The following is a 10,419-nucleotide window of genomic DNA, read 5'->3' as shown; positions in this document are numbered from 1 at the left end:
ATAATTACTTTAAAAGACACGAAGGTTTATTTAAAACGATGTTTTAGACGTATATATTTTATTTGAAAATTCTGCATTTCTACTAGTAAAATTTTATACGCACTTAATGAGGTTTGTGTCTTATTCTAGGTATATATTTGCCCATTGTTATGCATTATATATAGATAATTTAGTTACACAGAAACTATAAATGCTCACTATAGTCTCAAATAAATCTCCAGCTGCAGCTTTACGTTTTACATCTCGAACTAATGCGATCAAATAGCCAATAGCTACAGTAAATCATCATGAACCATATCAGCTAGCTACTAGATATGTTTATTACCATTACAATGTATAAAGTTAGTTACCATATCAAGTAATCCTTTGCCCATAGTTGAGCATAAAAAAGCCAGCAAAGAAGATAAATAAAAAAATTGAGAATTTAAAAACATAAAAATAGGAATTATATAAAAAAAGTAAGGAAACAAGGCTAAAGTATTATTTATTCAACTACAAATCCTTATTATGACTCCATCAAATGTAATTCTAGATAGTAGCATGGAGCCTAAATAGGGGTTTGTAGTTTGAATAAATAATGTCTACAGTATTTCTAGCCTTGTTTTCTTACTTTTTTTACGATCCCTATTTGCAGGTTTTTAAATTCCCACTTTTTATCTTGTTTATAATGGTCTTCAAAGTATTGCTGGCTATAGCAAAATAAAAGTATATGTCTATCACATAAATTACACATAACATTATACACTCAAAAAGAACGAATTACCTAAATTACATATTACACTATACACTCAAGAAGCAAGAATTACCTAAATTACACATTACAATATACACTCAAGAAGCAAGAATTACCTAAATTACACATTACAATATACACTCAAGAAGCAAGAATTACCAAATTTACACATTACATTATACACTTGAGAAGAAAGAATTACATAAATTACACATAACATTATACACTTGAGAAGAAAGAATTACCTAAATTACACATAACATTATACACTCAAGAAGAACGAATTACCTAAATTATATATTACACTATACACTCAAGAAGCAGGAACTACCTAAATTACACATTACATTATACACTCAAGAAGCAAGAATTACCAAATTTACACATTACATTATACACTCAAGAAGCAAGAATTACCTAAATTACACATTACATTATACACTCAAGAAGAAAGAATTACCTAAATTACACATTACATTATACACTCAAGAAGAAAGAATTACCTAAATTACACATTACATTATACACTCAAGAAGCAAGAATTACCAAATTTACACATTACATTATACTAATTCTTGCTTCTTGAGTGAGTGTATAATGTTATGTGTAATTTATGTAATTCTTGCTTCTTGAGTGTATAATGTGAGTGTATAACGTTATGTGTAATTTAGGGTATAATGTAATGTGTAATTTAGGTAATTCTTGCTTCTTACTCAAGAAGCAAGAATTACCTAAATTACACATTACATTATACACTTGAGAAGAAAGAATTACCTAAATTACACATTACATTATACACTTGAGAAGAAAGAATTGCCTAAATTACACATTACATTATAAACTCAAGAAGCAAGAATTACCTAGTTTACACATTACATTATACACTCAGGAAGCAAGAATTACCTAGTTTACACATTACATTATACACTCAAGAAGAAAGAATTACATAAATTACACATAACATTATACACTCAAGAAGCAAGAATTACCTAGTTTACACATTACATTATACACTCAAGAAGAAAGAATTACATAAATTACACATAACATTATACACTCAAGAAGCAAGAATTGCCGAAATTACACATTACATTATACACTCAACAACTCATCTAATAACTAAATATAAGTCTACCAAGAATAACTAGTGTTTATCTGTTTAATATGTAATTTATATTCTGTTTTTTGAGGTAACTTTCATTAACTTTGTTGGACCGAATGATTAATGTATATATATATATATATATATATATATATATTAATAGTTCCCCAGTAGGTTAACGGACTTACAATCCTAGAATCCGGGGTTTAGTTTCCCATGGTGGTCTGAGCGCAGATAACCTGTTGTTTAACTAAACCACGCTGTCTTTCTAATACTTTAGTTATATTTTTATCATATTGAATGGTTTGAATTCTTAGCTTATTTTATGGATTTAGGATTAATAGCTTAATCTCCTAAGCTGGCCAATTCTCGTGAGCTATTATTAGGGTACTCAAGTGACGAATAACAAATTCTAATCTTTATAAGTAAGCAGACTATATTTAATTAGTTATATCGTTAACGGACTTACTTTTAGCTCTCATCTAAGTAGGTAGTATTTATTGTACAAACATTTAACAAGAGAGACTTACCTAAATTTTCTTCCGGGTTAACCTCATATTTCATTCTTGTGGCGCTCTAGCAAGAGAAGACGAAATAAAATGTTTGGAATTATTGTAAGTATTAAGTGTTGGTGATCTTTTAGAATTACCATTTATTATTACAAAAATGTATTTATCTGAGAAGATGTACACACGTTTGTAAAATCCTGTTTTGTTTAAAACTACGTCATGAGACTGGTGAGATGCATTCGATCAAGATGGAGTTTGTTTGTTTTTTCTATCACCTGTGGTCAGAAAACCAATTACTAACCTACCCTACCACCTTGAGGCTTTAGAACATTAAAATACAGGGTTTGCTTCCTGCTGTCAGTACAGTGCAAATAGCTCATTGTGCAACGTTGTGCTTCCAAAAAACTACAAATATCTTTCTCCGATTAATGGTTTCACCATTAATAATTAACGGTCTGCATAAGTTGTCTTAATAATGATCTATTGTTCTGGCAGGCGCTATACCGGTCTTTATTAGTTAATTTATTATTTTTTAATATCATTATTTAGCTACGTGCTACAGAACATTATGTTTCAAAAGTCAAATTCTTTCATCTACGTTTTATATAAACATAATCCGCTCTAGACTGTCTTTGATACTCACTGTCTCACGTTTTATGTAGTATCGGCGAGGACGCTGTAATAATACTAATATCGCGACCTAAAACTTTCTAATACTTATCTATTTGTTGTGGACTGCAAAAACGTTCGATATTCAACCATTAATGAGAGTGCCAATTACTATGAAACAGACTATAGGCAATAGAGCTTACAAGTGTGAAATAATAAGATTTATCATAAGTAGAAACAATCGAATTACCATTGAAGGAACTACAAGCAACAACGTTAGAAGACCCTCCATCTTGCATTACTAACTGGTAACCTTCAATGTTTTCTGTGTCGAGTATTTAACGGTACACTAAGCTCGATACGACTTATTGTTATCTCAACAATGCCAGATAACTACCGGGGAAAAAATTGCATGGTACTGTTTGATAATGTAGAAGGCACGGTTTTGTTTGTTTAGTAACTTCGGAACGATTGAGGTGATTATCTAGAAAAATTTAACATGAAACTCTTTTTCTCAATTAATTTCTTTCTTTTTTTTTCAGTCAAAACTGGCCCCTAGTTTTACAATTTTTACCGCCATTTCAGTTGGCATAGTTTTAAAACAGGGTGAAAGGTTGACCTTAATACATGGTGATTTCTAAAACGTGACATACTCAAACTAGTGTTAGAAGGTAATATTTAATAAAATCTCAATTTGGACAAAGTTCAAAATACATTAAAAACTGTTGAAGGGACCAGCCTTGTTTCGGTGGGTTTATGACCCACCAAATTACGTAAACATGTTTAATGAATCAGGGTAACAGACATGCTTCGGTGGGTCTATGACCTATCAAAATAACAACTGTTGTAATTTCTCTTCTCGTTCTTCTTGTTTCTTTTCTTTTTCCTCTAACAACTGTTGTAATTTCTCTTCTCGTTCTTTTTGTTTGTTTTCTTTTTCCTCTAACAACTGTTGTAATTTCTCTTCTCGTTCTTCTTGTTTCTTTTCTTTTTCCTCTAACAACTGCTGTAATTTCTCTTCTCGTTCTTTTTGTTTGTTTTCTTTTTCCTCTAACAACTGTTGTAATTTCTCTTCTCGTTCTTCTTGTTTCTTTTCTTTTTCCTCTAACAACTGTTGTAATTTCTCTTCTCGTTCTTCTTGTTTCTTTTGATGTTCTTGTATTGCTGCCATCAAATCTGCTAAGTCGTAGTTTGATTTGGCACTGCTCGTTTCCATCTTTTTTTTTTCTTTTTTATCGATCCCACTTCTGACACCAATTTGTTACGTATCTGCTTGTTTGATAATTTCCGGTAAAAATTCTTCCCGAGGAACTTCAGCGATACAACTCCCTTCTTGATTAAAACTAGTTTATTTCCACAGACACTTTAAACTTAACAACCTTTATAACAATCTATCTGCCAATCTATGCCATTCTATTCTCGCTTTATTTGCCGGGCTTATATAGTAAAAAAGAGGGCGCCTGGAACAAACTAGGAAATTCACAATCATTCGAGAAACTCCTCGCACACGTCAGCAGCATCACATGACTTCCGCTTTCGTAACATAACTATTTTTTAACTATTATTTTTAGAAAGGGGAGGAAGAGATTCCCAAGTTGTTCTGGAAATGCTTGAGAAATATTTTGTGAATAAAAATTTTGGCCTTGATAAAATTTATCCCATAACCTTTTAAAAGTTGAACACAGATAGCAAAAGCTTTTACTGTTATTTTTCATTAGACCCTTTAAAAGTTATGGCTTCTGAAAAATAACAGTATTCAACCAAAGGATACATATTTTTCTTCACTACTCTTGAAACATAGTAAATTTGGGCTGACATATATTATATTTAGTATTACAGTGCAATATAAAAGTCATACAGAATTTCTCCTACAGTACATTTTTTATACATGCCTCGTCATTATGTTAAAAATGAGTGTGAAGTCCAAAGCACAAGATAAGTATACTTGAAAAATTTTCCTCCCCATTGAAGTAACTACAAATACAGTAAGTGCAAGGTGATGTATATTTGATTTCCATCAAAGTGACAATTACAGTATAAATTAAGGTAGCCCACACACACTACCTTGCATTTTGCATAATTAAATGCCATTTGCCATTTACCTACTCAACTTAGCATCTTCCTCACAACCAACCAAAACTTTAAGATCATCATTAAACTTAGCTTGTTGACCATTCCATTATCAGTACCTTTCATGCATATCAAAAAGGGTAAAGATCTCAGCAATAAGCCCTGAGGTATTCCAATTGTAACTCCATCCAATTACAACCCTTCAAAGTTTGGAAAGAAACTTTGTTACAAATAACAAATGTACAGCATTTTGACAAGTTTTTGTCATCATCAGGTACAAAAGCTTGTTGAAACACTGTGCATTTGCTATTTGTAATAAAGATTCTTTCATTACCCATTCAAGCCATCTCAAAACTTTATTTTCTAAAAGTAAGTTCTTCATCATCAAATTATAACATTTTGCTTCCTCTCCTCTAGCCCACTCTTAATTCATTGAGTTAACTTATCTCACACACCAACAAAAATAATTTTCTTTACTATTTTATGTGGTAATTTTCTAAAGCCTTCTGAAAATTCAGACTTATGAAATTCATACCTATACCTCTCATCAACATAAATAGTGGCATCTTTGAAAAAAACACAGGGATATGATTTTTATGCTAATAATACTGTAAGTGTAACCGAAGGCTAGGCCTACTGGTTTTACTACTAATAAAAAACTTGGGGCATGTATTCAGAAGGCATGTGCCAATTACACTTCAAAGTTTCAGTTACTCTCAATTTGAATTGCAACAACTTAATACTACTTTACACAGTACGGTTGTAAGCTGCATTTCAATATTATAACTTAGACATTTTATATTGTTTGCTAGAGGGAGTTTTTGCATAATGTAGTGATAACTAGCAACACGTAAAAATTTTCTAGGTATCTATATTTGATGTGAGATTTGGGGGAAAAAATTATGAAAGAAACACCAGTAAGCAAGTTAATCAGACAGTTGACGAGTTAGTCAGTCAATTGGTGAGTTAGTTAGTGAGTGAGTTAGTCTGTGAGTCAGTTCAACCCTGTAAATTTTGCATTTCTTTCAACAAAGTGGTGTTTACAAACAAGCAGTTGCTTAATTTTGAGTTAGGCCAATCAATGAACTTTGCCAGAAGAGCTCATACATAATATTTAAAGAAATAAATCACTTTCAATACAGTTAAGTGGCATGGACTTTTTTTACTAAATTATCAAAAAACAATCATGCTTAATTATAGAAATCATTTCAACACTTGTGTTAGAAGTGGAAATAATTTGGTAAAAATAAAACAGAATCTAGATTTAACTTCAATACGGCAACATAGTTTGAAATGAGACTGAAAATTTGCTAAGTCATGACAAAAGAAAAACAAGCATAAAAGACAGAAAATTAAAAGATCTAGAAGAAACAGTTAAGATTAAAAGAACACTAAGAATATTTACAGAAATTTAAAAAACAAGAAGGGCCAGAAATTTAATATAGGAGGTAAAAGAAAGACAGCTTGCCCAACTATCTTACCCGGATGCTCCAGGGAGAATGATGTATCCATTACCACATTAAAAATTTACGGATGCTATAGTTACAGTTCTGTTTGTTATTAAGCACAAAACTACAAAATGAACTATCAGTGCTGTTCCAACTGTGGGTATGAAAACCCATTTTGTAGTGTTATAAGCCTTCAGACTTACTGTTGAACTACTAGGTGGGGTAATGGAAGAGGATATGCAAATTAGGTTAAAGCAAAGTAGATATACATCTCTAAAGGAGCATGCTGAATCAGTCATTGATAATGAACCAAAGAGATGATATCTTGTGGTTAGGAATAGTTCATCTGCCCCAACAGAAATAAGGTGTGTATTATTTAAAGTTCTAAGTCAACAGGATTATTGATGGGAAGCTTTATAATATGTTGATTGACACTTCTACAGCTACAACCTTACAACCTTTCTGATGATGAAATGTGGGAAATAGCCACCACATACAAAGAAAGAAGATGGATTGATGCAAAAAGCAAGTAGGCATTAAGTTCTAGCAAGAAGAAAGTTGCAAGTCACTCTTATCCTGGAAAGTTTCTCTACAAATGATATGTTGGTAACTGACATTAAGAAATAGTGCATAACAGGAACTGGCTTTATGCAGAAGAATAAGAGATGGATTCTGATATCCATGGTACGCACAGCAGTAGATTAACTTCAGTCTTCAAAGAAAATCCTCATACACTATATGACAGTATGACAGTTCCACCAAAAGAGGTTGGACTTCAAGAACAGACACACAGGATAATTAAAACAGCCAACTTGGAGTACAAAAGAGCAGAACCCAAAAGGTGGGCCAAAGCAATAAGCATCATTTTGATCATCCTTGAAAAGATTATGGGAAAACAGGCAGTTACTTATTTTCAGTAAAGACTTTGCCAAAAGTAAGTCAGCTTGCTACAGAACCCAATATTCCTGTTGAACCACTTCCAGAATATCATGATGATGGAGCCACTACTCTCCCAGTAACAAGACTGCAAGTAACAGAGTTCATCTCATCTTTATACCATAAGACAAAAAGTAAAAACAAAGAGACAATTTATGCACTATTTATCAGTAAAGAAAGAAACACTAACTTATTGATCAAAATTAAGTTTTTACTTTGTGTTTGTACCTTTCAGTATTCATTCAACAACTGTAATGTTACATGTATACAGGGCCGGCACTACCATTATGCCAACTATGCAACCGCCTAAAGCGCAGACTTCAGAGGGACGCAGTACTTACCATCTGTTCTTAAAAATCGAAGATGGCAATTTCTTTTTTAATTGCAAGTAGCTGGCCTCGCCTAGGGCACAAAATAGTTTGGTGCCGGCCCTGGATGTATGAATGTTAATATTGTGTTTTTATTGCTAATCATATGTTTAGTGTACTGGTTTATCGTTGTATTAGGATTGTACATGGAATTTCCCAATCCAAGGAGATGCTGTAAGATATGTTTTTATATTTTAATTTAGATTTTGTATTGTTTGCTGGAAGAAGTTTAGGTGTGAAGTAGTGTTATGCCTAAAAATTTCCTAAGTGTCTAGATTTAATCGGACATCATGTCATAAACCATGAGTTAACTGTCAATGAAGTCACTATGAATTTTTTTTTTGTTAAGAATGTTCCATTCATTGGGACATAGTGATTTTATTACTAAATAAAATGTAGGTTTTCTGTATTCTGTGGTATATCTTGTCAAAACTGGCCCATCAATTTATTAGAAAATGTCTGAAAGTCATTGAACATGGTATTGTTTTGATCATCTGTTAATACTCTTTGTGCATGCTCAACGATACTGCTCAAATATGCAGGAAAAATTATGGAACAAGTTATGTGCTATAATATTCAACAAAAACATATTACTTCATAAAAATGCACAAATTAATCTACCAAAAAATTACATTTACAATAAAAATTTGCAAGATCATTCATAACTTACAATGCCCCCCAAAACTTAGCAGTAAGTCTGATGGCTTATGATGTTAAAAATTGGTTTTTGATAGCCATGGTGGGCACAGCACAGATAGCCCATTGTGTGGCTTGAAGCTTCACAATAAAAACATAACTTACTGTAGTATACATACAAAAAATAAAAAATTATGGTCCATTTTGTGCTCTGTGGTCTTTATCCTAGAAAACAATTTAAACTGTTGTTACACCATTAATATATTAGTATTACAATCATTTCTAAATGTACTCCAGGGGTCATTTTGAACTTTAGATTTGATAATGACAAACTTGGAAAATTAAAAGGGAAAATATGTAGATGTTTAATAAAAGTACTAACATATGAAATAATATGGGTCATTTAATTTTTTATTTACTACACCAAACATACATCACACTATCGTATCACTTACTCAGTAGTAGTAGTTTACGAATTCTATAACATTTGCGTGCATAATTTGAATAAAACATATGCTACACTATTATTTAACGTCCATTTTCTACACATTTTTGTATACCTTTTGTTTATAATTAAAATTTTTATTTTTATTGAACAATCAAAATCAAACACACCTTCTAAAAGTAAAAAGTAAAAATTTTGGCACAACGTCATAGTATTTTTACCACGATAAGTCTGGTGTTTATGACTTCCAAGAAAATAACAAAACTGGTAGTATCTTAATTATCTATTGGATTTAATCACAAGCTTACACCGTAGTTATTGATAAAGTTCAATTACCTTTTCGTAGGCTGCAAGTTTCCACGACGTTTTAATATCTCAACATTAAAAAAAAAAACGTGGGTAGCGTTCTTGTGCAGAATATCGTTGTACGAAGAAATCTTAACGTTTTTATATTTTTTCGACAAAATATGGATAAATATATTAATAAACAACATTTATATGTACAGTGACGTTGCTAACAAAAAATTACTTTAAAACGGTTCAACTTCGAGCTTGTTATTATTTTTGGAAAACTAAACTAAAGATAAGCTTTTAAATTGTAATTGCATACTATTCTATGAAGAATAGTGCTAATTTGTGTGGTATTCAGGCATATCATATACTTTCTACCTGCTTTATGATATAGAAATTCTAAAAAAAAAATTGTTTATTTTAGCATGTACGCAATTGTAACATAAACATGTGATCCAAAGACTGTACTGATTGTCTTATTCTAGTTGCTTTTCTCTCTCCCTCTCTATAGTAGTTAATATTTATTTTGCTTGAGAAGATATTGCACTAACTTATAGCTTCTGGGTTCAAAGGATTGAAGACTATAAAATCGTTTGCTACCCCCAAGTTTACATTGTCTAAGTGGAATCGACGATCATTGTTGTGAGAGAACAAAAGACACGAGGAGAACACTGTTGACTAGACAAAGAAACTGAGTTTACTTGTTGAATTTAGGCAGGTTTTTCTTAGCTCAGCTGTTGCAGGAAATAATGAAGATAAGATCGTACTTGAAGATTATTTCTACAGAGACTTGTCTTGGGAGAGTGAAAGTTGTTAGGCTAAGCACAACCTAGTAGAGAAGTGACTGTGATTCTGGCTGGCAAGTATGCGCATTGTGCTTTCTGTTTGTTTAACACAAATGTTAAAAGGAAAAATAATGTTTAGTGATACAAAATAAATATCTAAAAATGAAACTGTTCTCAATTTCAAAATACAATAAGAACTTTTCTAAATAATTTACTGTATCAAAAAACACGTAGGATTAGGAACAGTCATACACTTTATATTGTTACGTCTCCGTTTGTTAATTAACTTTCCGTAACTTCGTTCCAACGAAACTTTAACGACACAAGTCTTTACTTAATAAAACTGGTTTATTCTTTCCGAATATAACTTTACCGATACACTCAATTTCAACAATCGCGCTATATCAACGAACGTCAATAATACTTCTGACCGCAGATCAATTACACACTATCTACACACACATTACATTCCCCTCTTTTATATACT

At 31.7% G+C, this 10,419-nt stretch overlaps 1 protein-coding gene across 4 annotated transcripts in view; it reads right to left on the bottom strand.

Annotated features, from left to right (window-relative positions):
- LOC106464827 (atlastin-2-like) overlaps positions 1 to 9,990 on the bottom strand; it is a 78,599-nt gene extending 68,609 nt beyond the window's left edge. For 2 of the 4 annotated variants that reach the window (XM_013924983.2, XM_022392625.1), the window contains exon 1: positions 9,193 to 9,368. The gene's annotated coding sequence lies outside the window, so the exon portion shown is untranslated. The other 2 variants (XM_022392624.1, XM_022392623.1) reach the window with 2 other exon arrangements.
- Between the last annotated feature and the right edge of the window lie 429 nt (positions 9,991 to 10,419).

Source organism: Limulus polyphemus, unplaced genomic scaffold (genome assembly GCF_000517525.1).
Source record: "Limulus polyphemus unplaced genomic scaffold, Limulus_polyphemus-2.1.2 Scaffold1752, whole genome shotgun sequence".
Taxonomy (NCBI): domain Eukaryota; kingdom Metazoa; phylum Arthropoda; class Merostomata; order Xiphosura; family Limulidae; genus Limulus; species Limulus polyphemus.
Note: the sequence above shows the minus strand (reverse complement) of the source record. Positions and strands in the feature narration are given on the sequence as shown.